Genomic DNA, 27,650 nt, shown 5'->3' with positions numbered 1-27,650 from the left:
TAACTGTAAAGAAATAAGAAGTGGTGGAACGGACAAGACAGAGTCTATCTGGGCAAAAATCACACTGGGAAAGAAAGCTACTAGAGCCTCCCCTGAGATAGTGCTTGGGGTGTGCTACAGACTGCCGGGATCTGATTTGGATATGGATAGAGACCTCTTTAATGTTTTTAATGAAGTAAACGCTAGTCGGAAATGTGTGATCATGGGAGACTTTAACTTCCCAGTTATAGACTGGAGGACAAGTGCTAGCAAGAATAATAGGACTCAGATTTTTCTGGATGTGATAGCAGATGGATTTCTTCACCAAGTAGTTGAAGAACCAAAAAGAGGAGATGCCATTTTAGATTTGGTTTTGGTGAGTAGTGAGGACCTCATAGAAGAAATGGTTGTAGGGGACAACCTTGGTTCGAGTGATCATGAGCTAATTCAGTTCAAACTAGATGGAAGGATAAACAAAAATAGATCTGGGACTAGGGTTTTTGATTTCAAAAGGGCTAACTTTAAAGAATGAAGGAAATTAGTTAGGGAAGTGGATTGGACTGAAGAACTTGTGGATCTAAATGCGGAGGAGGCCTGGAATTACTTTAAGTCGCAGCTGCAGAAACTATCAGAAGCCTGCATCCCAAGAAAGGGGAAAAAAAACCATAGGCAGGAGTTGTAGACCAAGCTGGATGAGCAAGCATCTCAGAGGAGTGATTAAGAAAAAGCAGAAAGCCTACAAGGAGTGGAAGATGGGTGGGATTAGCAAGGAAAGCTACCTTAGTGAGGTTAGAACATGTAGGGATAAAGTGAGAAAGGCTAAAAGCCATGTAGAGTTGGACCTTGCAAAGGGAATTAAAACCAATAGTAAAAGGTTCTATAGCCATATAAATAAGAAGAAAACAAAGAAAGAAGTGGGACCGCTAAACACTGAGGATGGAATGGAGGTTAAGGATAACCTAGGCATGGCCCAATATCTAAATAAGTACTTTGCCTCAGTCTTTAATAAGGCTAATGAGGAGCTTAGGGATAATGGAAGGATGACAAACGGGAATGAGGATATGGAGGTGGATATTACCACATCTGAGGTAGAAGCCAAACTTGAACAGCTTAATGGGACAAAATCGGAGGGCCCAGACAATCTTCATCCAAGAATATTAAAGGAACTGGCGCATGAAATTGCAAGCCCATTAGCAAGAATTTTTAATGAATCGGTAAACTCAGGGGTTGTACCATACGACTGGAAAATTTCTAACGTAGTTCCTATCTTTAAGAAAGGGGAAAAAGTGATCCGAGTAACTATAGGCCTGTTAGTTTGACATCTGTAGTATGTAAGGTCTTGGAAAAAATTTTGAAGGAGAAAGTAGTTAAGGACATTTAGGTCAATGGTAATTGGGACAAATTACAACATGGCTTTACTAAAGGTAGATTGTGCCAAACCAACCTGATCTCCTTCTTTGAGAAGGTGACAGATTATTTAGACAAAGAAAATGCACTAGACCTAATTTACCTCGATTTCAGTAAGGCATTTGACACGGTTCTACATGCGGAATTATTAGTCAAATTGGAAAAGATGGGGATCAATATGAAAATTGAAAGGTGAATAAGGAACTGGTTAAAGGGGAGACTACAACAGGTCGTACTGAAGGGTGAACTGTCAGGCTGGAAGAAGGTTACTAGTGGAGTTCCTCAAGGATCAGTTTTGGGACCAATCTTATTTAACCTTTTTATTACTGACCTTGGCACAAAAAGCAGGAATGTGCTAATAAAGTTTGCGGATGACACAAAGCTGGGAGGTATTGCTAACACAGAGAAGGACCGAGATATATTACAGGAAGATCTGGATGACCTTGTAAACTGGAGTAAGAGTAATAGCATGAAATTTAATAGTGAAAAGTGCAAGGTCATGCACTTAGGGATTAATAATAAGAATTTTAGATATACATTGGGGACACATCAGTTGGAAGCAACAGAGGAGGAGAAGGACCTTGGGGTATTGGTTGATCACAGGATGACTATGAGCCACCAATGTGATATGGCCGTTAAAAAAGCTAATGCGGTTTTAGGATGCATCAGGCGAGGTATTTCCAGCAAAGATAAGGAGGTGTTAGTACCGTGATATAAGGCACTGGTGAGACCCCACCTGGAATACTGTGTTCAGTTCTGGTCTCCCATGATTAAGAAAGATGAATTCAAACTGGAACAGGTTCAGAGACGGGCTACTAGGATGATCCAAGGAATGGAAAACCTGTCATATGAAAGGAGGCTCAAAGAGCTTGGTTGGTTTAGCCTAGCCAAAAGAAGGCTGAGAGGGGATATGCTTGCTCTTTATAAATATATCAGAGGGATTAATATTAGGGAGGGAGAGGAATTATTTAAGCTTAGTACCAGTGTAGACACAAGAACAAATGAGTATAAACTGGACAGTAGGAAGTTTTAGACTTGAAATTAGACGAAGGTTTCTAACCATTAGAGGAGTGAAGTTCTGGAACAGCCTTCCAAGGGGAGTAGTGGGGGCAAAAGACATATCTGGCTTTAAGACTAAGCTTGATAAGTTTATGGAAGGGATGGTATGATGGGATAGCATAATTTTGGCAATTGATCTTTGATTATCAGCAGATAAGTATGCCCAGTGGTCGGTGATGGGATGTTGGATCGGATGGGATCTGAGTTACTGCAGAGAATTCTTTCCTGAGTGCTGGCTGGTGAGTCTTGCCCACATGCTCAGGGTTTAGCTGATCGCCATATTTGGGGCCGGGAGGGAATTTTCCTCCGGAGCAGATTGGCAGAGGCCCTGGAGATTTTTCGCCTTCCTCTGCAGCGTGGGGCATGGGTCACTTGCTGGTGGATTCTCTGCAGCTTGAGGTCTTCAAACCACAATTTGAAGACTTCAGTAACACGGACATAGGTTAGGGATTTGTTATAGAAGTGGATGGGTAGGGTTCTATGGCCTGCTTTGTTCAGGGGGTCGTACTAGATGATCAGATTGGTCCCTTCTGTCCCTGGAGTCTGAGTCTGAGTCTATCATAGCAGCTGGAGGCTGCCTTCTCCACACCCTTTATCTCTACTTGCAGAGGCAATAAAGTCAGTGTTGGTTCTTATTCCTGCATTCTTTATTACTTCATCACACAAATGGGGGAATAACTGCCACGGTAACCCAGGAGGGATGTGGGAGGAGGGAAGCAACAGGTGGGGCTGTTGCAGGAGCACCCCGTAGACTGACATGCAGCTCATCTTTTCTGCTGGATGTCTGGGGCTCTGACCAGGAGCTACTGTTTGCCTCTCTGGTTCTTTAGTAGACTTGCCTGATATTCTAGGCAGGACCGACTCTCCATTAGACAAAACTTAAAGAAGGGAATGACCTGGGGAGTCATTCCCATTTTTGTCCATGCACCCCTGGCCAACTTCACTGAGGCCAGCCAGGAGCACCCATGGCAGCAGCAGACGGTACAATATGACTGGTAACCGTCTCCGCTAATTTGCAAAGGCAAGGGGATGCTGCTGTGTAGTACTGCAGTACCGCATCTGTCAGCAGCATCCAGTAGACATATGGTGACAGTGAAAAAAGTCTAAATGGGCTCCATGGTTGCCGTGCTATGGCGTCTGCCAGGGCAATCCAGGGAAAAGGGCGCGAAATGATTGTCTGCCGTTGCTTTCACAGAGGGAGGATTGACTGATGACATTTACCCAGACTCACCTGCGACACTGTTTTTGCCCCATCATGCATTGTGATCTCAACCCAGAATTCCAGTGGGCGAGGGAGACTGCGGGAACTATGGGATAGCTACTCACAGTGCAACGCTCCGGAAATCGACGCTAGCCTCAGTACATGGACACACACCACCAAATTAATGTGCTTAGTGTGGCCACGTGCACTCGACGTTATACAATCTGTTTCCAAAAACGGGTTTCTGTAAAATTGGAATAATCCTGTAGTGTAGACATACCCTATAAACTGATGGCTACATATGCCTCTGGGGTAGAAACATGGCTACCGTCCAGTAGTGGAGAGTAAAGATATGCAATATCTTTAGGATGCAGTGAAAACTACTATATTAAGTAAGAAATGTGAGGGTAGTTAGGCAGAATTTATTGGAGGGATAATAATTTGGCAAGCACACATTAGGCTTTACACCTCTACTCTTCTGAATTACCCTGGTATTTTTAAATTAAAGACTAATATGTTCAGAACTTCAGTTTTGTCTTAACAAACAGCACTTCCCAAAACATGATACTCTGACATGTAGAAGCTATTATTTTTTCCCTCTAACTCTTCTTTAAACAGCTTATTTCGAAATAAACTACTGTCGTAACATTTCTTCCCAGATCTGGACCTTAGCGTCCAAAATATGGGTGTTAGCATGAAAACCTCCAAGCTTAGTTGCCAGCTTGGACCTGGTACCACTGCCACCAGCTAAGAATTATACAGTGCCTAGCTCACTGTGGTCTCTCCAAAACCTTCCCTGGGGGACCCCCAGACTCAGATGCCTTGAGTCTTACAACAAAGGGAAATAACCCCCTCCCCTTGTTTCCTTGTTACTTCCTCCCAGGCTCCCCTCCCTGGACGACCCTAGGAGATTCCCTGCTTCCAGTCCTGGAAACACAAGTACCGAGAGATCTAATCTCTCCCCTTCACCCAGAGGGTATGCAAAGTCAGGCTTAGTAAATCTAACACAAAGAGATTTTCCCCTTGACTTCTTCCTCCCACCAATTCCCTGGTGAGCTGCAGACTCAATTCCCTGGAGTCCCCACTAAAGAAAAACTCCAACAGGTCTTAAAAAGAAAGTTTTATATAAAAAGAAAGAAAGAAGGACATTAAAAATAGGCTCTGTATCAAGTTGACAATATACAGGGTCAATTGCTTAAAAGAAAAATGAATAAACAGCCTTATGCAAAAAGAATACAATTTAAAACATTCCAGCAACTACACGCATGTAAATACAAAAGAAAACAATATAAACCTATTGTCTTACTATCCTTGTACTTACAACTTGGAAACAGAAGATTAGAAAGCCAGGAGATAGAAAAATCACTCTCAGAGCCGAGAGGGCACAGACACTAGACAAAGAACAAAGAACTCACACCCAAAACTTCCCTCCACCCAGATTTGAAAAAGTCTTGTTTCCTGATTGGTCCTCTGGTCAGGTGTTTCAGGTTACTGGTGTTACCCCTTTACAGGTAAAAGAACATTAACTCTTAGCTATCTGTTTATGACAACTACATTTTAGACTTTTAATGTGTTTGATTCCTTTGAAAAGGTCTCTTAATATGGCATGATTCCTGATCATGAGTACAAGTACGCGGCATTGAAGACATTTGGTGTGAGGAAACAAGAATAACAGAATTAAATATCCCACAAGATGTGAAATTAGCATCCTAATCTTTTAGACACTTTTTTTAATAGTGTGCAAGAAAAAATAGAAGCTGAGATTGACACTTTCTACTTGAAGTGTTCAACCCCTTTAGAAGCCATGCTGTTAAAATATGCTGTCAGTGAAAAAGTTGCAGCCTCAAAGCTCTTTCTCTAGAGTTATTTCAATAGCTCAACCAAAGCTAGTGATCAAGGTGATGGTTTGTTTTCTATCTTTCAGTAAGAAAACATAAATGAGAAAATCGTTTAGCATTGTGAACTTAAGAGCCCTATCCATTTAGAAAGAACTCAGACTTATCCTAAAGGCAATATATTGATTTTTAAAAACCAGGTTGATACTTTTGCTTAACATAGTCAAGATTATTATTATTATTATTATTATTATTGTTGTGTTATGGTAGCATTAACCAGGCCTGCAGGTATAGTAAGATAAATCCTTGAAGAGCTCGCAGTCTTATGGTGAAAGAACTGAGACAGTGTTGGATTCTAAAGATGTTATTTTAGTACGTTTAGAACTGACCATGAATATTTGCGGATTTTTATACTAATTTAAATATCTGTTTAGGACACAGGCACCGACTTTTCAAAGTGCTGGGGCTTTGCCCCAGGCCCTGCCCCCACTCCCTTCCCCGAAGGTCACACTCATGCCCTGCCTCTTCCCGCCCCCACTCCACCCTCGCCCCACCTCTTCCTGCCCAGTTCCACTCCATCCCCGAGTGTACTGCGTCCTCGCTCCTCCTCCCCAGCCTCCTGCATGCCATAAAGCTGCTGTTCAGAGCGAGCAGGAGGTGCTGATCCGTGAGGCACTGAGGGGGTAGGGGGAGCTAATAGGGGGGCTGTCAGTGACTGCTCAGCACTCATCATTTTTTCCCTGTGGGTGCTCCAGCCCTGGAGTACCCACAGAGTCAGCACCTATGGTTTAGGATTTGTTTAATACTTATTTAATATAAAAAGCTAAGTGGGGTTGAGTCTGGTCAGTATTTAGGTGTTCTGTAGCCTAGGATTTAAAGCTATGAAGTTAGAGCAACACCTTTGAAAACTCTAGTCAAGACAAAGCGATTGTACTTTAGGCTTTCCCCTGGGCTTTAATTGGATCAGTTTAATACATGCCAAAGTGCAATTGTTTTGCCATAACTAGTTTTAGAAAGTGTTAATTGGGTCAAGCAAGGTAATCCGATCTGTTACACATTTAAATCTTGTGCCGCTGTAGTGTTTTAAGTGTAGACAAGCCTCTGTTCTAGACAAGACATTAAGAAATCTCAAAGGATCATATCTGGGTGCTACAGGCATGCGATCTTCACTAGATAAAGAATGTGTGTTCTAGAGTTGTCTAACTACGGCTATGTCTACACAACAAACTTTGGTCATTGTGAGTTACATTGCCATTAAGTTACTGCAGTTAGTATATCACTTGTGTGCATGCATACGTGGCTTCTTGTGATTGTGCTGCACGTAATCATCAAGAGCGGTTATATAGATACAGAGTGTAGTGCACTGTGGGTAGATTCCAGTGTGCAACCTGCCACGGTATTCCCAGATGGGAAGTTTTTGGCAATGCATGATGGGGCCAAAATGAATCACACAGTGGTGACTGTAAGCAAGAGGTCAACTTCCCATTATACAATTGTCTTCATCCTATAATGTCATCTATATCCCATAATTTATTCACTTTTTTTTCAAAATCCCACAAGCCTGCATGACCCTCCTCACCATCCACCGTTTTTGACAGAAAAATGGAGCCTGTAAAGCTCTGCACTGTTGTCATAAGTGTTGCAAGCACAGGATGCATGATCCTCCGGTATTAGCAGAACTTCAAGAATAATCAAATCAGCAAGGAAGATGGCAATTTCTTGGAGGAAAAATTGCCATGGCACATAGTGAGAACTAACTAAAAGTTGTTGGTGGCATTCATAGAGCAGCTGCAGATGGTGGAGCACCACTTCTAGGCCTGAGAAACAAGCACTGATTGGTGGGATTGCATTGTAATGCAGGCTTGGAAAATCCACTGCAGGAGATGTTGTCATGCAAGTGTGCAGGCTCATTAATTGCCTCCTGCTATGCAGGACTGTGGCTCTTGGCAACATGCAGGACATAGCGAATGGTTTTGCAAAAATGGGGTTCCTGAACTGCAATGGAACAACAGATGGCAAGCATATTGCTATTTTAGCCCCAGAGCACGTTGCTACAGAGAGACATCAACAAGAAGAGCTACTTTTTCTATGGTTATGCAAGTGTTGGTGTATCATTGGGAGCTCTTCGACAATATCAGTGTGGGCTGGTCAGGGAAGATACATGACATTTGCATCTTTAAGAACCCAGGACTTTTTAGAAAGCTGCAAGCAGAGACTTTTTTCCCTGACCAGGAGATTACCATTGTTGATGTTGAAATGCCAACAGCGATCCTGGGGGACCCCGCCTATCTCTCGTCTGCTGGCTCATGAAGCTCAGTAGTGACAAGGAAGGATGCAGCTATTTGCTCAGCAGGTGCAGAGTGACCATTTACTTTGCTTCTGGGTAGATTGAAAGTACGCTGGTGTTGTTTACTCAAAAGATTGGATCTCAGTGAGAAAAGTATTCCAATGGTTATAGCTGCCTGCTGCATCATGCATAATATCTGTGAAGCAAATATCTACTGGGGTGGAGGGCAGAGGTGGAGCTGCTGTCTGCTGAGTTTGAGCAGCCAGATACAAGGGCTATTAGAAGAACTCAGTGTGCATTTGACTCAGGGAGGTTTTGAAGGAGCTCTTTAACAGTGAGCCACAGTAATTCATTATGTACTGTGCTCTAGCTGTCTATTGAAATTTCCACAGGAGTTTCAATAAGTCATTTACTTCCTTTCTGCTTCTGTGCTGTAAAGCATTTGTGGTTTGTTCCACCCCAGAGGTGACTGAATTTCTGTGCTGCCTAAGTGATTTCTGAGGATACACAGATGGTAAAGTGTTCTACAATCTGTCAAGCTGAAAAGGATTGTGAAAAGATAGAGAACTTGGATATGTTTAAGAACAGCAACTTTCTGCTCTTGTAAAACTTGTGCAGCTGTACAGAGTAAGCTGGTTGTGCTTGTTAGTGAATGATATTTTTCCTTCAGAAACGCATTAGCTGCCATATTAAGTTCTTCAGTAGTTTTACACTGGGACAAATTGATCCTTGATTTAGTTCACTTGAGGTAAAAGGATTTACTCAAAGGATGAATTTGGTCCTTCATACCTAATATCCAAGTGTTAATGTACCTGTTTTAAAATACAGAAATGACTACATTGTCCTGGGACACTGCAATAAGGTATTGCTCTTCTAACAAGCTAGTAGTATTTACATGCATAGAATTAGGATTAGCTTCCCCTCAGAAAGTGAATAGTGGAGGCTGCTTTTCAATTTGGGACATCTGTTTGAGGCAAACATTGTTTCCTCTAGAGCCTAGCCTTGTGTACAAAATCTGTTACAATTTTTGTCTTGTGAATCTTGATTGCTGATTGAAAGCTGTCAGTTCATTTAGTGATTGAAGCAGAATCTTGTATGCTGAATCCAGTTCATGAAGTCTTATCTAATGGATGAATTTAAATGATTGCAGTACAGATCCTTCTCCATTGGGTGAGATGGGGCCCTCACAGTTTCATTCTGGATAACTTTAGACTGGCTAAAATATTTTACAGGCAATAAATTTGGTGGACATCTTGTATAGAATGATGTAGTTTAACATGAATAGGCAACATTATTGAAAAATGGTACATGATTTAAGTAGTATGGATAGTAAAGTTAATACTGGACCTCTTGCCTATGAATACATGGAGTTTTTGACTGCACCAGTTTTACAGCCTTCAGTATCAAATGTTGGAAATGAAGAAAAGAATACTCCATCTTTTTTCTGTATCATGTTTGCATAAAACAATGTAAGAACATAACATAAGAATGGCCATACAGGGTTAGACCAGTGGTCCCTCTAGCCTAGTATCCTATCTCAGATAGTGGCCAGTGCCTGATGTTTCAGAGGGAATGAACAGAATAGGGCAATTTTGAGTGATCCATCCCCTGTTGTAAAGCCCAAGCTCCTAGTAGCTGGAGGTTTAGGGACACCTGGGGCAAGGGATTGCATCTTTGACCATCTTGGCTAATAGCCATTGATGGACCTGTCGTCCATGAATTAATTCATCTAATTCTTTTTTTGAACTCAGTTGTACTAACTATAAATCTAGATAGGGGCACCAAGATATATAATTTCAGAATGAATTGTACATGACAAAATACATTATTTCACTGCTCCTTATTAATAGAGCTTCAATAGAAATGAGTTAGAAGGACTAATAAATAGAATACTTAAAACCAAGAAAGAGGCAAACATGAAACTGTGTAGGGCAACATGAATTAATATGATAGGTAAGTGAATTGTTAGTAGTAATTTAATTACGCAGGGGCCAATGGAGTGCAGTATTCATTGAACTACTGCAATATTCAATTTTTCATATTTAACCAAATCTTATATTTTTTCCAAATGTTTCTATTAGATGTTCACTTTTTCCATTAATGTTGTGCTGGAAAATTCAACCAGACAGTCTCTTGAGGAGGAAGGAACATCAGGCTTCCATTTCCCCATGATAACTCTTTCTGCCACCAGAGTAGTTGCTACAACCTCTTTTTTTCATTATTGATTGGTAATAGCATCTCCTCCAATGCTCCTAGAATATACAAGCTGTAAGAGATTAACATTAAAAGTTTAAGGTTTATGAGAGAACAATATGAACCATGTTCCAGATATGATGCAATTAACAATTCTGTAGAGTATGTGAGAGAGATTGTTGTTCTCAATAGGCCTTTGTTCTGAGATGGTCAGGGACACCTGCAACTTATGTGCTAAAACCTTCTATCTCCCATGTGTTACAAATCCAACCTTTTAACAAGCATTCTGGAGTCCAGTAATATTATTTCATACTTTATTTATGAAGAATCATAAAAGTAATGAACTTTAGGTCTCTTTCATGTTTAGTCAAGTGGTATTTGAGGTTTCAGTTGGTATTATTGAAATGAGTTCTGTTCTCTTTTTTCTAACATCCACCTAAATGTAATCGTAAAGTGATGTTTTCCAATATCACTGGTTCTTCTGAAGATTAGGAGTTTTAGTAGGCCAATTTATCATTATTCAGACATTCATGAACTGAAATGTGTATTTCTTTCTAAATTACAGTGTCGTTATTTTTCATATTGTGGTAGCATACAAAATATGCAGAGACTTTGCACATACACATAGGAAAATTCTGTTCCCACCTTGAAGAGATTATAATCCAGTTACAAAGAATTAATAAATAATCAGCATGCTGTCAATCTTGGAGAGATCCAAACTTCATTGCTCTCAACTATATTCTGTATGAGAGCGACACACTGACCCAGTAATTTTTCCTCTGAAAAATTCATCTGGCCCATCTGTAGAATTTTCCTTTTTCTGTTTATATTGAAATGTTTATTTTGCTTTGTTTTTTTTCAGTAGACGGAGACTAATCAGAAGAAACCTCTTGTGATTTATTACAGCATATATAACATAAAGCCTCTTCCCATGCCACCTAAGCACATTAAATAGGAAAGAAAAATAAAATCTGTAAATTAAATAAGCCAATCTCTAGTGGGAGCACTTAATTTGAAAAATCTCATTCATTCCAGTTTGTCTTTGTTCTATCTAAACTCAGTGAGCCTTATTCATTGATGTCCATGAAGTTATGCCAGGGATGAGGTTGGCCAAGTGCCTGTTGGCTCTCTTATATTCAGTGGCCTTGTTTAGCATGCAGGAGATTTATTTCAATTCACTTCTCATTGTTTCCAAAACCCATGGTATGTCATTTGGAAGCTACATTTCCCAATAAACATTCTTTAGCAACCCATGTTAAAGGCACTCAACGGATTGGAATCAATTGGAAAAGTGGGGAGGATAAAGAAAAGTAAGGAAGAACAAATTTGACAAAGTGATTATCTTTAAAAGAATAAAATTGCAGACTTCTGATATAAGCTAACCGGTTTCTTGTTCTCGCCAAAAATGTCTAGACTGGAAAATGGTATAATTTACATTTGCATAATAGAGTTAGTTTGCATTTGGTACTATTAGTGGTGGGTGTCACAATTTGGAGTGCAGTCTAGACAAGAGAGGAGTTCTCACCTCTTACCCTGTATAACCCTGAATCCCTCTCAATGCTTTGCTACTGTAGCTCTCTGCCTGGGATGCTCAGTCAGCCACAAGCATGCTGGTCACACCCTGAGTGTTTGTGTGCTGTGCAACCAGCACTGGTTCAGCAACTCTGACCCCAGCAGTCTGTCTACAGCTCTACTCTGGCTTCCACCAGCCTTGGTGACCCCAGCACGTTCCCAATTTCCCCAAACCATGTGCCCTGAAGTTTCTAGCCCTCTCTTATAATAATGTCTGTTTGTTCCTGTAAAGACACAAAGTGTACAGCTTTACCACTTCCACTGGAGTTAACTAACCCTTTCATTCAAACCCAGCACTCTTGGTTTAAATTAATAGTAAAACAAGTTGATTAACAAAAGGAAATAGGATTTTGAATGAGCTCAAGTATAAGCGATAGAGATTGAAATGGTTACAAACAGATACAAATGAAAACATGCATCTAAAAGTCTAAAATTTAGTCTAGCAAGGTACAGGCTTTGTTCAACGTGGCTTTTCTTAACCAGACTTCTTAACCAGCAAGATTATGTCTGATCCCTGCCTTGGTCAGGTTCTTCTCCAGAAATCTTTGTTGTCTTAGGTGAAAGAGAGATCTTGCGGTTCCTTGCCTCTTCCTTTTAAAGTCCAGTAAACCTTTGAGATGGATTCTTCTGAAGGTTACCCTTTAAAATAAAGTTTATTCAAACTGTGAGGAAGGTGACATGGAGTCTGGTGATGAAAGAAACTCTGTGCAATTTTCCCCCCACTGGTGTTTGCTAAAATCCCAATGGTTCTGTTTTCTGCCATCTCCTCTCCCTGCTGTCTTGGTGGTCCTGTTTACTGAGGTAAACCCACATTGCTTTGTTTAGGACAGATCTGTTTGACACTTTTACCTAGGCAAGGACATCTTGTCTTGAACATGTTCTAATACCATCATACAGGGGCAATTCACAACTTTACATATAACATTGCTATGTACCATGATATTGTTAACCAGCAAGTTATTAGTTTTTAAATCATACCTCACAAGGCATATTTTATACAAAGATTATCACAATAGTGTATAAGATGTGAATACCTGGGTGCTTTGGATCATAGGGGCTCTTGGTGAATGCATTTCAGTACACGGGCTACATTAAAACAATTTAACTTGAACAACATGGTTTCCCTCCAGGTACAAAATAGCCTTTTTAATGTTTAAATTTCTTCTCCTAGCAATTCTTTGAAAGTAATTTGTAGCTTGTCAGCACACATTTTTAGAGCACTTTACTTCCATTTGTTTTGTCCTAGTTTTTGACAGAGAGTACCACATCAACACACACGCAGCTTGCAAGCAGACCATAAATGTGGCATGGCCAAGAAGCATTTTGAAAAGTGAGTCATTTCTCAGGCTACTTTCTGCAGGAAATCTAAGGTTCTCTGACACTTGTAAGAAGTGCTATATTTCTTCTCTCTCTCAAACAGAATTCAAACTTTAGTTTGCACAACACAAACGTATAAGATAGTATTAGGATGGAATTTTCTAAGTAACGGTATTATTCCAGCACTTACTCTGTCTCCCTAGCAATTTGCACCAACAGTAGGGAATAGATATGTGAAATCAGAATTTTGTTAACATATTCTGGTAGCTCAGATTAAGACTGATATTAGAAAAGGGTAGCTCAACATACAATTTAAAGATATTTAGAGAGTGAAATATTAGCAATGCTCTATTCCAGTTGTCTGGCTTTCACATAATTCAATAAAGGTTTTCAGATAAACCAAAAGTTGTCAGCTTGCTGGCCTGAATATTAAGTGATTTTCTTTCCAGTAGGATAATAGCTTTTTGGTCTTTTAATAAGCCCCTTGTTCCAAAAGAGAGAGTTATATCTAGCTTCCACTTCAGAGCAAAATAATGGTTAGCCAGCAAAGCTACATTCATACACCATGTCTGGTCTGGATCTGAAAGGAAATGATTTAGAAATTGTATATATTGCAAGAGACAGATTTAAAGGAATTTCACTTTCGACAGGTTATGAGGTGTGTGCTTAAAAAAAATCTTCCTTGGCAAAAGAGAAGGATAATTCTCTCCAAAGGTCCTAGCATGTGACCCTAATAGAACTCTCATAACTCAAAATTTTGGATGCTTAATCAGGCTGCCTTTACTGCGCATGTTAATTATCCAAGTGTTCTTTCCTTGCTTGAGACCCTTTCAGTTGTGTCAGTGTGAGGTCTGCAATATTTAGAGGAAAAACATTTCTTGTGTTGGAAATTCCATGCCAGTTTCTCCTGGGCAAGAGGTGCAAGCTATTCATTAATGCCTTTAAAGTGAGTAAGAGTGAAAGTGGCGATCTTGTCCATCCTCCTAGTTGCAGATAAGGACTCAGGTTGAGACATGTACATCCTGGAGATAAATGGATGGCTGTCCAGATGGTGTTGATGTGGGAGCTTTCTTGACATGGGGATACTTTTCTGTGAAGGATGACTGCTGGGAAGAGATGGAGAAGAGCATCTTCCTACACTGACTTGCCAGCCTAGTAAGGAAGAGCTTTAAAATCAATTGAGAGGGGTCAGGTGACAAAATCCCACAGGTAAACATAAAAATGGCAACTTTAACAGAGGGCTAGATGTTGTGGGGATGGGGCACATGAAAATTTAAAATAGTGTCATAGAAGCACCAGAGGAGGAATCTGCTCAACATCTTAGATTCTACATCTCTAAGGAATATAGGGAATGAACAGGAAAAACTGGAACTATTAGTACATAAGCTTAATTATGACTTAATTGACATCATGGAGACTGGTGGGTTAAATCTCATGACTGGATTATTGGTATAGAGGGGTATAGGTTGTTCAGGAAGAACAGGCAGGATAAAAAAGGAGGTGTTGCCCTGTACAATAGGAATATATACACTTGATCTGAGATCCTGAAGGAGGTGTAAGAGGAAAACCAGTTGAAAGCCTCTGAATAAAGATAAAAGGGGAAAAATAGGGGTGATGTCATGGTATGGATCTGATAAAGACCACCAAATCAAGAGGAGGTGGTGGGTGAGGTATTTCTAGAATAAATAATAGAAATATCCAGAACACACAAGACCTGGTCGTAATGGGGAACCTTAACCCCCCAAATGTCTGTTGGAAAAGTAATATGGCAAAACACAAAATTACCAATAAATTCTTAGAATTTGTTGGGGGCAACTTTTTGTTTCAGAAAGTGGAGGAAGTAACTAAGAAGGCAGCCATTTTTTACTGGATTCTGTCTAAAAAGTTGCATATCTGAAAATGGAAGGCAATTTAGGTGAAAGTGATCATGAAATGATAGATTTTATTATGATTGTAAAGAAAGGAAGGCATGAGAGCAGCAAAGGACAATGGACTTCAGAACAGCAGACTTTACAGAGAACTGATAGGTAAGGTCTGCCGGGAAGAAAATCTAAGGGTAAAGGCTTTCAAGAGACCTGGCAGTTTCTAAAGGAGACCATATTAAAGGCACATCTACAAACTATCCTGGTGTGAAGGAAAGTTTGGAAGAATAGTAAAAGCCAATATGGCTGCAGCAGGAGCTTTTTTAATGAGCTGAAAATCAAAAAGGAATCCTATAAAAAGTGAAAACATGGACAAATCGCAAAGGATGAATACAAAAGAATAACAAGTATATAGGGAGAAAATCAGAGAGGGTAAAGCACAAAATGAGTTACAGCTGCAAGGGATAAGAACAGGTTCTTTAAATACATTAGGAACAAGAGAAAGAGGAAGGAAAGTGTAGGTCCTCTACTTAAAGAGCAAGGAGAGCTAAAAACTGATGACATTAAGAAGGCTGAGTTGTTCAATGCCTATTTTGCATCAGTCTTCACCAAAAAGGTTAATGGCTTTTAAAAATTGGCATTTTCTCTTCACAATTTAAAATTCCTTAGTGCACTATCTATTCATTTTTTAATGGCAGGTACAAAAAATATTCTTTAAATATTCATTGCATCTGACTTATTATTTCCAAACATTTGAAGCCCTTAATTATTATTTTTTTTTAAAGAAATTCAGTGTTCAGTGGCTTAGTCACTCAGTCTTGGCATAACTGAAAAAAAATTGAAATAAGAGACCATTAACAGTATGATGTCAAGTGCTTTCATGCCAACCTTTTGTTTTCAGTGATCTAAGATTTGAACACTTGCAATCTGTGCTTGAAAAGTTTTAAAAGGATGTAGTCAACATAAAATCTAATAAGTTAAGTAATTTTAGGTGCTGTACCTATCATGAGTCTCTGGTAATTTCTGTGGTGTTGCAAAACCCTTTTTCTGTTTTAGAAAAGTTGCTGTCCCTGTCTGCATGTACAATATATATACAAACTACAATGTAGTACAGTGAGAACAGTGAAAGTGACTATACACGAGGTGTTAGCAGATGCAGAAAGTAAAGCAAAAAATAAATATAAGGCCACACAAGTAATCTAATTCTGGTCCACAACTCTGGCTCTTAACCTTTGTATTGTAATAGTGCCTAAATAATAAATGTTAGGGTAAAAGTTATTAGTTACTAATATTATCTCAAGACCAAAAGGCCCAACCAGAGTTAGAGTTCCATTTTGCAAGGCACTGTACAAACATTGAGATAGGCGCGGTCTCTTCCCTTTACAATAACTACCAAAAGTCATTACCATTTCTGCTCATATGTGAAATCAGCATGTGGTCTTGTAGTTCCAAATGGAGAGCTTTATGATACAAAAATCATAATCCACACTGGCACCCTCATTTCAAAAAGGTTGGAACCTGACAGCTTTTAAATCCAGTCTAGTGATTTTTTTTTTTAATAATTTGAATAAATATTTACCCACCTCCCTTCCTGCTTCCATGGAAGTTTTTGAATGCCCATTCTGAAAGTGATTGGGGGAGGGGATATGAAAAATCATGTGTCTGCCTGGGATACCTGTACTTTTTCCAGGCAATTAATTCAGGATAACGTTTCATTTGTGAAGCAACTGAAAGTTAAAGGGATAGTAATTGAATATGCAGTGTTAACCATCTCAAGCATACTTAATTGCTCTTTGGTGGTTTTACCAAAATGTAATTTTCTAGGAGTTCAGATAAGCTTTGTTTCCCTACTTTCATGAAGGATAGGTCCCAAAGGTAATCAATCGCACAGTGCATTGCATCCTGTTATTTAAGAGTATGATACATTATTTATACAGTCTAAGGATTTTTCAGATGTTGCTGTCATAAACAAATGAGTAAGCAACTGGGAAACAGCATGGTTGGTTGAAAATTCAGATTTCATAGATAACACTGATTTGTAGAGATGGCTACAGTACCTACAGTATGGTTTTTGTCTGATCTGTTGCAAATTTAAAGGAGAAAATGCAGACTCCATAATTAAAATCAGTTACATTAATTACACATTCTGACCAGGTCAAGGATCTCTACTGTAACATTTATATACCATTTGTATTTGAAATAATGAAAACTGATTCCTTATTCCATGATTGGAAATGTAGTTGGAATTATTTTGGCAGTAATTGAATAGTGACATATGGAAAACTAGGGTTTGACATCCTTAATCAGTCATCCTGATATGAACAGAAAAGATCCTTTACATAAAAAATTATGCTTTTGACACAAAAATGCCTGAACTTTGATTTCTTTTGCCATCCTAAGTTTCAAAACACTTTGGTCTTATACCACACAAGCTGATAAGAGCTTTCCTAATCCAGTTAAGAAAGTACCATATTTATTGAACATATCCCCCTCCCCACCTCCAATCCCAGTGCCTTGTGTCTCAGCCCGTCCTTGACCTCCAGTCCATCAATGTTCATGTCTTTTTGTCTGCTCTCTGTCCTCTCTTCCATTAATATGGTGGTTGATTCTGTCCATGTTTCACTCTCCTCCATCCTTGACTCTTTTGCCCCTCTCTCATAGAACAAGAGCTATCCTGTCAACTCCCATCTCCACCTCATCTCCCCAACATCCACTTCCCCAACTCCTGCTTTCGCACTCTGGAGAATCTCTGGCAGAAATCCCATGACCAGGCTGATGTCCTCCACTACAGAATCATTCTCTCCTCTTTCAGTTCCACCATCTTCCTAGCTAAACAACTTTATTTCTCCAACTTAATTGAATCTCATCTTTGCAATCTCACCTGCATTTTTACCACCTTTGACTCTCTCCTCAAATCCTCACCTCATTCTGCCTCCACTTCTCAGCACAGGATCTTGCCAATTTCTTCCAAGAGAAAATTGACAAAATATTATGTGATCTTTCCTCCCTTCTTCCTCTCCTATAACTTGATCCTCATCCCACATCACAGATGCAGAAGTTTTTCATCTGTTCTCCTCCTCTAACCCCTCCACTTGCCCCAGTGACCCCATCTCATTCCAGGCCCTCCTTCATTCCCTCCCCTCCCTTACTCTTCTCCTTAACTTCTCACTCTGCTCTGGCTCTTATACAAGCATGCTTTAGCAGCTCCCATCTTAAAAAAACCTTCCTTTTTCCCATCTACCATCCTGTCTCTCTTCTCCCTTTTTTCTCTAAGCTCATTGAACACACTGTTTACAATCACTGTTTGGTGTTCCTCTCATCTAATTCCATCCTAGAACCTCTTCAATCTGGCTTCCACCCCTTGTACTCAAGAAAACTGCTCTCACCAAAGTCTCTAATGACCTCTCCCCAGCCAAAGCTCATAACCAGTACTCCATCCTCAGTCTCATGGTCCTGGCAATCACCTTCAACACAGTCAACTCTGCTCTTCTTCTGGAAATATTGTCCTCCTTTGGCTTCCATGACTCCATCCTCTGCTGGTGCCCTTTATACCTCTCTAATTGCTCCTTCAGGGTACCCTCTGGCGGATCCTTCTTGTTCCCCTCCAGTGTTCTATGAGGGCTCCACAGGGCTCAGTCCTTGGTCCCCTTCTCTTCTCCCTCTGACCCTTATCTCTGAGTAATCTCATCTGCAAACACAAATTCAACTGCCATTTGAATGCTGACATGTCACAGATCTTCTGCTCTACTCTAGACCTGTCTCCTTCTAAAATCTCAGCCTGCCTCATGACATCTCCTTGTGACTGTGTAGCCATCCGCTCAAACTCAGCGGGGTTAAAATAGAGCTTTTTAAGATACACACTCACACACATCGTGCCTTTCCTGATCCCAGTGAACAGCAACACCATTCTGCCTGTCACTGAGGTCCATGACCCGGGCATCATCTTCACTTGGACCTCCTTCTAGGTCCTCACAATATCTTAAGTCTAGCAGAGTCTTTCTGTATAACATGTAAGATAAGCCTTCCCTATCCTTCCATGCATCTAAAACTCTTGTACGGGCTCTCATCTTATGTCTTGATTGCTTCAAAATCCTTCTTTCTGGCCTTAACAAACACAGTCTTGTCCTACCTATTGTCACTCAGAATGCATCTGAAAAGATCATTTTCTTAGCCTGTCACTTTGACCATGTCACCCCTTTGTGTCTCCCTTTTCTCTAATGCATCAAAAATAAGCTTCTTGTCTTCACTTTCAAGGTGCTTTATGACCTATTCTTGCCCTACCTATTCTCTCTCATTTGCTGTTCAGAGGTTGGCTTCCACCTCTGATCACCAGTGATATCAGCTTCCTTTACCCACTTGTTAAATTTTCAAACAAACATCTTTGTGCTTTCTGCCATGCTGCCTCATATCCTTGTGAGGAACTCTTCAAAAGCATCAGCAAAGTTACTTCATTATCCACCTTAAAACTCCTGTCAGGCTGACCAGTATTCTCATTGTTTCCTTGTACTTCCCTATTAGTCTGTCTGTGTCCATCTGATGTCTCTTTTCTTAAGCTTAAATTATAAGCATTTTGGGTCAGGGACCCATCTCTTTGTTCTGTGTTGGTACAGCACTAGTCCAACGGGGTCCAAGTCCATGACTATGGCTCCTTGATGCTGCAGTAATACAAATAATACTAATTCTGCAAACATGCACACAAGCAACTTCATTTACATGAGTGTTCCCATTAAAGTCAATAGCCCTGCTTACTCATGTGTACATGTTTGCAGGATTGAGACTTAAGAGCATATTACAACTGTTGAGTGAGTTCTGAGTAAAACTAGGTAGACTGTTTCTTGATATCACAGCAAACACCAGCACAAGAACTAGAGAAGCACAAGAAGCAATTCTTCTTAATTTGGCAGTTTTCTGTTATTTTTACATGTGTTCTACCTACAGCATTTCAACTAAATTTCACAGTGGGAAATTAATGAAATTCATATTCTTGTTTTCTGTAAATATCCCATTCTAAATAGGTACTCTGTATAACACACAGGCCTAATATTTAGAGTACATGTGTGTCATGACATACCAATGCTGAGGAAAATCTCAACATTATGGGCAAGACATTTTTCATTGCATTCAACAGATACCAAATGCTCTTCTGTTTTTAATGTGTTGATGTCTTATCAGTTGTACCAAGAACAAAATAAGACCAGAACTGAGTCTGTTCCCAGAATCTCATAATTTTCAAATTGTTTCCAGTCTGATTTTCTTTTTCTGTGTTCCATCATCTTTAATCTATTGCTTTAGGATAGGCAAGTTTTGACTCTGGAGAAATTCATCTAGTTAATAAACAAGGATTACTCTCCCTCTTCACCCTCATTCTACAGCATATAGCCATATCTATGTCTTTGAGTATTGTAACAAGAAAAATATAAAGTCTCCTGCCTTATCTTTTTCTAAGAATGTAATTGTCACATAATGTAAAAAAGTCATTCAGAAGTTCCACAAAGTTATACAAAGAAAACTTTGTGTCTAGAATGTCCCAGTGGGCATATTTTGAGTTCCCTGAAGAAGACTGATGTGTTGAAATGTTTAAACACAGACTACTTTTGAGAATTACTTTCTGTACATGGGCTGACAGCCGTGACTGCTGTGAACCTGAAAGTGAAAAGAGAGAGGGGCAGAGGACTAGAAAGACACGTTTTAAAGAATATATATGGAGAATATAAATAAAAAATGTTTGGGTTTTTTAAATAGCCTTTTAGATATTAAGGGGGAGAGGAGAGATTCTTCCTTGTCCATACATTTACCTGTCCCTGTTTTCCTTACACCCATTTCTTATGAAATACAGTAAACGAGGCTTTTCTTTTGTGGTGTATGTCTTTGTTGTTATGAGCAACATATAACTCCAGACAACCTAGCATCAGAATGATTTCAGGTTAGAATTGTTTGTACTCCCATCTGATTGCTGAGGATTGATTAAAATATAGTTATTGACAAATGTAAATACAAATACAACTGAGAGAAATCTATGGGTGAGATTTTCCAAAAGCTATCTTCATTGTCTGTCTAACTCTGCTTTCACTGAAGTCGATGGGAGATTTGCCATTGACCTCAGTGGGAGCAGAGTTAGGCCAGTGCTATGAGCACTTTTGGAAATCAATCCCTCCCTAAATGTGTGGTGGTGTTTTTTTTCTTTTGAGATCTGTCCGTTCTCCCTAGGTGCCCTCGACAAAGCTTACAAAGACACACAAAAAACCTCTCTAGAATAACTAAACTTCAGCAGTTTCATTCTATGCAACCACTACCCAGAACACCAGGGAATTACAAATTTAAACCATCCTGTCTCCAGTAACCAAATGATCCTGGTAATTCTCTCCTTCTTTTCAAATTCTTGAGGGGGAAGAAACTTCTGCACTAGAATCTTTGAAACACTGTAGACTATATTAAACTAATTGTTTCAAACTAAGATGCCCTGACCCTTCAGGCTCTTCTAGAATGCAAGTATATAGCACTTGTGTAATTCTATTGATTCATTCTAAGAGGCGTTTGTACATGAAAGCTTGCTACAAATGGGATTTAATGTATCAAAATTTATATATACATAATATATACACACTGTTGTGGGTCAGGCCTGTAGTCGTGCCTGCACATTGCCAGCCGGGGCTGGGCAGTCTGGCAGCTAGGGTCAATCACTGCCCCCAGGCTCAGGGCTGGGCGGCTTAGTGGCCAGAATCAATCACTGTCAGGATGGGCTACCACCTCAGGGTGGGCGGTGGCCAGTATAGGGGGAGCCAGGTCCTGTTGGTGGTAGACTTGTCTGCCACCAGCTCAGCAGTGATCTGGCCAAAACATGCCGAGCTAGCCTCCAGTTGTTCAATCAACTCCCTGCAAAGACTCTCTGGGTTACTTCCTAACCGCTTCTGCACATCTCATGGCTTCCTAGTTCCCCCCAGTTCCCTCTCCCTCAGTCGCATCCAGCGCCTGAGGATTGAGGGTTGCTGTCAGCTGGCTGGCCTCCAAGTTGGGAAGTGCCTGCGGCCCTTCAGCAGGAGCCAGCAGCACACCTCCTTCCCCTATGGTGGTCCCACCCAGACTGAGCCCTCCCTTTTATACTGGTGTTGCACTTTGAGCATGCCCATTACAGCCATGGGGGTGTGGCTTCCTCAGCCCACAGTGAAGGGTTAATCCTCGCAGTGCCAGTGAGCGGCATGCACACCCCATGTCTCTCTCTCTTTCTCATACACTCTCTCACACCACACACACAGCCCACATTTATTCTTTCGCCTATTGACTCAAACATTGTGGAACTAACAAAGTAAATTAAGTGCTTCCTGGAGATATAAAGGTATAATTGCTACTGAGATAGATTGGAGAGTGAGCAACCTATTTAATTCTGAAAAGTAGAAACTGAAATATAGTACTTCTTACAACTTCTGTATGTTCTGTAGTTCTGAAATATGCCCATGACAGGAATAATTGTCAACATAAATCCATTTGTCTCTGTTACGTGGTGAAAGGGTATATGGGAGTGTAGGTAATAGTGTTACATCAGCAGTGCAATAACCAGGCTTGACACAAAGATATGGTACAGAATGCTGCGATAAATATGGAAATGCTGAAATAATTCTTTTCAATGTTTACATGAGACCACTCGGAAAGATGATGAGACAACATGGGCTCCTCTGCCAACAATATGCTAACGAAATTCAGCTGCATGTTTAAGCATATTTAAGGTATTCGCATAAAATTAGGCACTTGCGTCAGGTAATCTACTACCAGTATTTATAATTTATATATATATATACACCTCTACCCCGATATGATGCAACCCGATATAACACGAATTTGAATATAATGCAGTAAAGCAGTGCTCCGGGGGCGGGGGGGTGAGGGGGCTGTGCACTCCAGCAGATCAAAGCAAGTTCGATATAATGCAGTTTCACCTATAACAAGGTAAGATTTTTTGGCTCCCAAGGACAGCGTTATGTCGAGGTAGAGGTATATTAGTATTAAAATCACAAGCATTCCTCATTAGTTGCTACCAGAGGCAAGTACATCATTAATGAATGCTAAAGGTGACAGATCTCAAGATATATTCAGTGTTTTAATATAGTCACATGAATATTTCACGAGAACAACTGTTAGCAAACTCAGACCAAGAATTCTTAAACAAAACACAATACTTTTGTATTGAGTTTCCTTAGTCAAACAGAAAAACTGAACCATTGTGCATTATATAAATTATTATAGATAGAATTGACAGTACAGAAATAATTTCCCCTCCAGGAATCCGTAAATGGCTTAAGTGTTTGTACATGCAAATTGCAAGTCAAGATAATTTAATGTAATCAGATAAGAACTAAAGTTAATTTGTAAAACATTTTCTAGGTGTACACACATTTTCATGGGGTGTTTTCTGCCTTATTTTTTTATCTCACTTTGTTAAAAATGCTTTAGCTAGTAAATAACAGAGGACAAAGGTTGTCCTTACTCAAGTAAAAATTTGACTATGAGCTTATTTGTCAGATATGGTGGTGAAGTGCCATTCAGTGGACATCATTTCTTTAATACATTTTCAGCCTCTATGTATCTTCTGGAACAGGGCTATCAAACTCCTGACCTGGATGTGAACACTAGCCTGCTTGAGGGAGGTATCTAACACCATCACATGTTTCCATTCTCCAGGGCACAGGCTTTTGATTACAAAAATAATGTAGTTGCTAGTCCACATGGTTACAAAGATACCTTCTTTAAGTGAGCTGTTATCATTCTGTCTTAGCCTACCTCAACAGCTCTAGAAGATGTGACCTATATCATTTATCTCAGTGGCACATTAATTCTGAAGTTTAATGATGACATTGTAGGGGTACGATTTTCAAATAACTTAAGTTTTCAATCCTGCAACTAATTTATACATAAAGGTAAATAATTGCAATGCAAATTGGGTAACTGTGTTTGCAAATAGACAAATGAACAAAGGGTAGAAAGCAGATTAGTGACTTAAGGGAACTATTCACATGTTTAAATGTGTTTAAATGCTTTACAAGATCGGACCTAAATTTATAGGGCCTGAGTCAACAAACTATGTTTGCTCTAAGATCAGTCCCATTTAACTCAATGAGACTACTCCTGTGCATAAGTGTTTGCAGAGCTAGGGGCATATTCTGTTTTTAAGGCTTTGTACAAATAATTCTCACTGACATCAGTGGAAGCTCTTTGTGTTTGAGGGGAGCTTGCTTTTTTATCTAAATTAATAGACCCAGTCCATGGGCTAGAGTTAAACATGATAATTTGTTCCCCCTTGACAGAATGAGTTTAGCAGTGCAGGGTCTGTTAGGTCCTATTTCCCTCAATAGTCTAGACCTCTGACTTTTCCTTCTTTCTGTGATAAAAGTTTAATTCTCATTTGTGCTAATGGAACCTTGAAAGTTACTTTGTGTTTTTTAAAGTAGATCTGGTCAAAATATCCATCTGTTCTGAACTTAATCCATTTTCTCTAGTTTAGAAGGACCACTTCTAATTCTGTGAATGTATCTTTTCATATGTAAGTATTTGCTGAATACTTATATGTATTAGCTGAATGTACTTTGACGTGTTCACTCTATGGGTTGCTTGACTTGTTTGCTTCAACTGCTCAGTATTTGTTACTCACAGTGGATTATGTGAAAATTCAGTCATGTAGTTTCTGCTTCCTGACTGTATGACTGAAACTTAGGAAGCAGGAGTGAAAAATGAGGTTTTTATTATTAATCTGTGAAAGATGTATAATAATGTAAGCATTTATTAATAATTTAATACATATACAACAGGTGATACTCAATATCAAATATTACTTTATGAATTCTGACTAAACAAATATGGCATTTTTGTCATTTGTTTCTTTAGTTGTCATTCAGTTTGAATATTATCTTGAGTAGTTCTTTGCAAGTTTCAATCTAGAACAGGGCTCTTCTGTGCAGCCCGCCAAGCTCTGTGCGCCCCCCCCCCTGCACCCCTCTGCGTACCCCCAGGCCAGGGGTGGGCAAACTACAGCCCGTGGGCCGGGGTTGCCCCCCATGGCACCGCAAGCCCCGCACCTCTCCCTTAAGTGGCTGGCAGTATGTCTCTTCGGGCCAGAGGGGAGGGGGAAGGAGGTAGAGGGCTCCTGCATTGCCTCGCTTCAAGGTACCGCCCACCGCAGCTCCCATTGGCCAGGAACAGGGACCCACAACCAATGGGAGATTCGTGGGAGGTACCTGGAGGAGCAGCAACAGAGCCCTGTGCCCACCCCCGCTTCCCCAGGGGCCATGGTTTCCGCTGCTTCCTGGAGTGGAGCGGCTCGGGGCCAGGAGCCTTCCCTGGCCCCGATGCGCGCTGCTGCCACCCTGGAGCCACTCTAGGTAAGTGGCGCCAGGCCGGAACTCGCACCTCACACCCTTCCTCCACCCCAACTCCCTGCCCTTAGCCCCCTGTCCCATCCCGCCCCCCTCCTGCACCCCAACTTCCTGCCCTGAGCCCCCGCCACACTCTGCACACCTCCTGCACTCCCTGCCTTGGGCAACCTGCTGCACCCTGCACCACGACCCTCTGCCGCACCCCTCACCTCTCTTGCACCCGTCGCCCATCTTGCACCCCACACTCCAACTCCCTGCCCTGATCCCCCTGCCGCACCTTGCACACCTCCTGCACGTCAACTCTCTGCCCTGAGTCCCTGCCATACCCTGCACTCCTCCTTCACCCCCTGGTGGCAGGGAAGGGGCAACATTGGGGTGGGGACTTTGGGGAAGGAGGTGGAAAGGGGCAGGGAAGGGGTGAGAAGAGGCAGGGCAGGGGTGGGACCTCGGCCAGGGGCAGTGAGGGTGTCAGTGATGCGGCCCTCAGGCCAATGCATTACACCTCATGTGGTCATTTGAGTTTGAGACACTTGGTCTAGAAAACGAATCTGTAATGAGAACATAAAGCACAAACTTAGATCTACATACCATGCATGTGTCTCCCTTGTGTGTGTGTCCACAAATAATGAAACAATACGTGATAGCAAGATGTGATATCAATGTTTTATTGCATAAAATTAGAATATCTACATGACTTGAGAGTGAGTTATACAGATCATCACAAATGAGTGCCAATAAAACCTTTAGAACACACTGTTCTGTGATACACTTATACACATGCGTTCATTACAAAACCTCTTATTCCATGTCACAACTGACCTCCTGTGTTATACAGGAGGTCAGACGAGTGAGTGGATCACACTGGTCTTTCTGGCGTTGGAACCTATGAACTAAGATTACTGTTTATCTTAGTTTATTTCAAGTATAATTTTTGTAGTGAATATGAGACCCAACAGTTGTATCCAAGAACAGATAAAATGGGAGGGATGTTTTTAAAAAATGTAAATGCACTGTAATCTAATCTAGAATGCCTCTTAGACATGGAAACTCATCAAAAAGGTAACCTCCAAACGATCTTTTTGTTGTAGTACTATTGAGTTTGTTATGTTTAACTGAAAGGAGTGGCGGATTAGCCCCTGGGCCAACGGGGCCCATGCCAGCAGCCCTGGCCAATTGGGGGGCCTGGGGAATATGAGCACCCTAACCTGCTCCACCCGCCCCCTGCGTGCCTGCCAGGGAGTGGGGTCGAGATACGGGGGCTTGCCCAGGAGCGCCGGGAGGGCAGGCTGGGGTAAGCCTCCACGTCCCAATCCCATTTCCATGGCAATCATATATACTGTTCAGTTGGTTATTTTTCCTTAGGTAGTTTGCAGTGCTGCTGAGGGCTTGTCTACCCTTGAAACACTACAGCAGCATAATGGCAACACTGCAGCTGCTCCTTTATAGTGTTTCAGGGGAGATACTACCTGCGTCGATAGGAGAGGTTCCTCCACTGGCGTAGGTAATTCTTCCATCGACATAGCACTCTCTTACACTGATGGTAGCTTAATTGTATCACTCCAGGGTGTGGATTTTTCACATCCCTGAGTGACATAGCTGGGTCAACCTAACTTTTTAGCGTTGACCCTGCCTGAGCCTCACATTGCTTTTAGTGGTTTATATACACCACACTCCAACCATACAATTTCCCTTATTGGTATTTTGAATTACTCTAGAATACAATGCACTAATGTTCAGCATGCTGCTTCTAACAGGAAACCTGCTTTTTCATTTCCGCTTGCTCACTCTCCATGACCTTTTCAGTACACTCTGAGAGCTTCATCGTGGGGAACATTGAGGGGATTCCTACAGTGATGACTAATTCACACTTTCCTTGCTATTTCCTTGCTGTCTTTGTGCATCCAAAGATCCCCAAGAAAATTTTCTGGGAAAAGCACAAAGGGATTTTTGCTCTGGTGAGGGGTGCACATATCTAATACAGTTATTGGAGATGGATGAAAAGGGGAAAATAGAAATAAAAGGATCATTAAATGTTAAGCATGTACATTTTTATGATAAATTATATTATTGTGGGAATTCTTGTCATACAAGTGCTATTTAGGTGCATAAAGAAAATATGGCAATGTCTTTGTTTATCTGTACTTGTATTTCATGTTCTCTTTTCAGTATAAGAATGAATGAATCTAGGATTCGTATTGCTTAAAATAACCTAGAGGTGTCTACAAGCTCTGTTTGGTTTGATCTGCATGCATGTGGAGCCACATCTTCCCTCAGTCTGCCTTCTCACCCCATGCCTGCAAGCAGATCGACTAGTAAAATTTATGATGGCAGTAGGTCCAAGTATATTCCCCAAGACCCTTGGATGGATTCAGCACTTCTAAGGAACCCATCAGACTCTGCCAAACTTTCCCAGACTCTGCAGAGGATTCTGAGAGGTGTTGAGTATGTGCAAGGGAAGGATGTGGGCTTAGTGTGGGCAGGGAGAGGAGAGGGTAGGTTGGAGAACTCTTAGCATCCACTGTGACTATCAGAACTCCATTGAAAAGTTAGTGCATCCTTAAGTTGCATTCACTCTTT

General features: G+C 40.8%; 1 protein-coding gene across 2 annotated transcripts in view; it reads left to right on the top strand.

Moving 5' to 3' along the window:
• Positions 1-27,650, top strand: part of DDX10 (DEAD-box helicase 10) — a 375,483-nt gene that overhangs the window by 325,915 nt on the left and 21,918 nt on the right. The gene's annotated exons all lie outside the window — the stretch shown is intronic.

This window comes from Gopherus flavomarginatus, chromosome 1, assembly GCF_025201925.1.
Source record: "Gopherus flavomarginatus isolate rGopFla2 chromosome 1, rGopFla2.mat.asm, whole genome shotgun sequence".
NCBI lineage: Eukaryota > Metazoa > Chordata > Testudines > Testudinidae > Gopherus > Gopherus flavomarginatus.
This window is presented reverse-complemented; position numbering and strand designations above follow the sequence as displayed.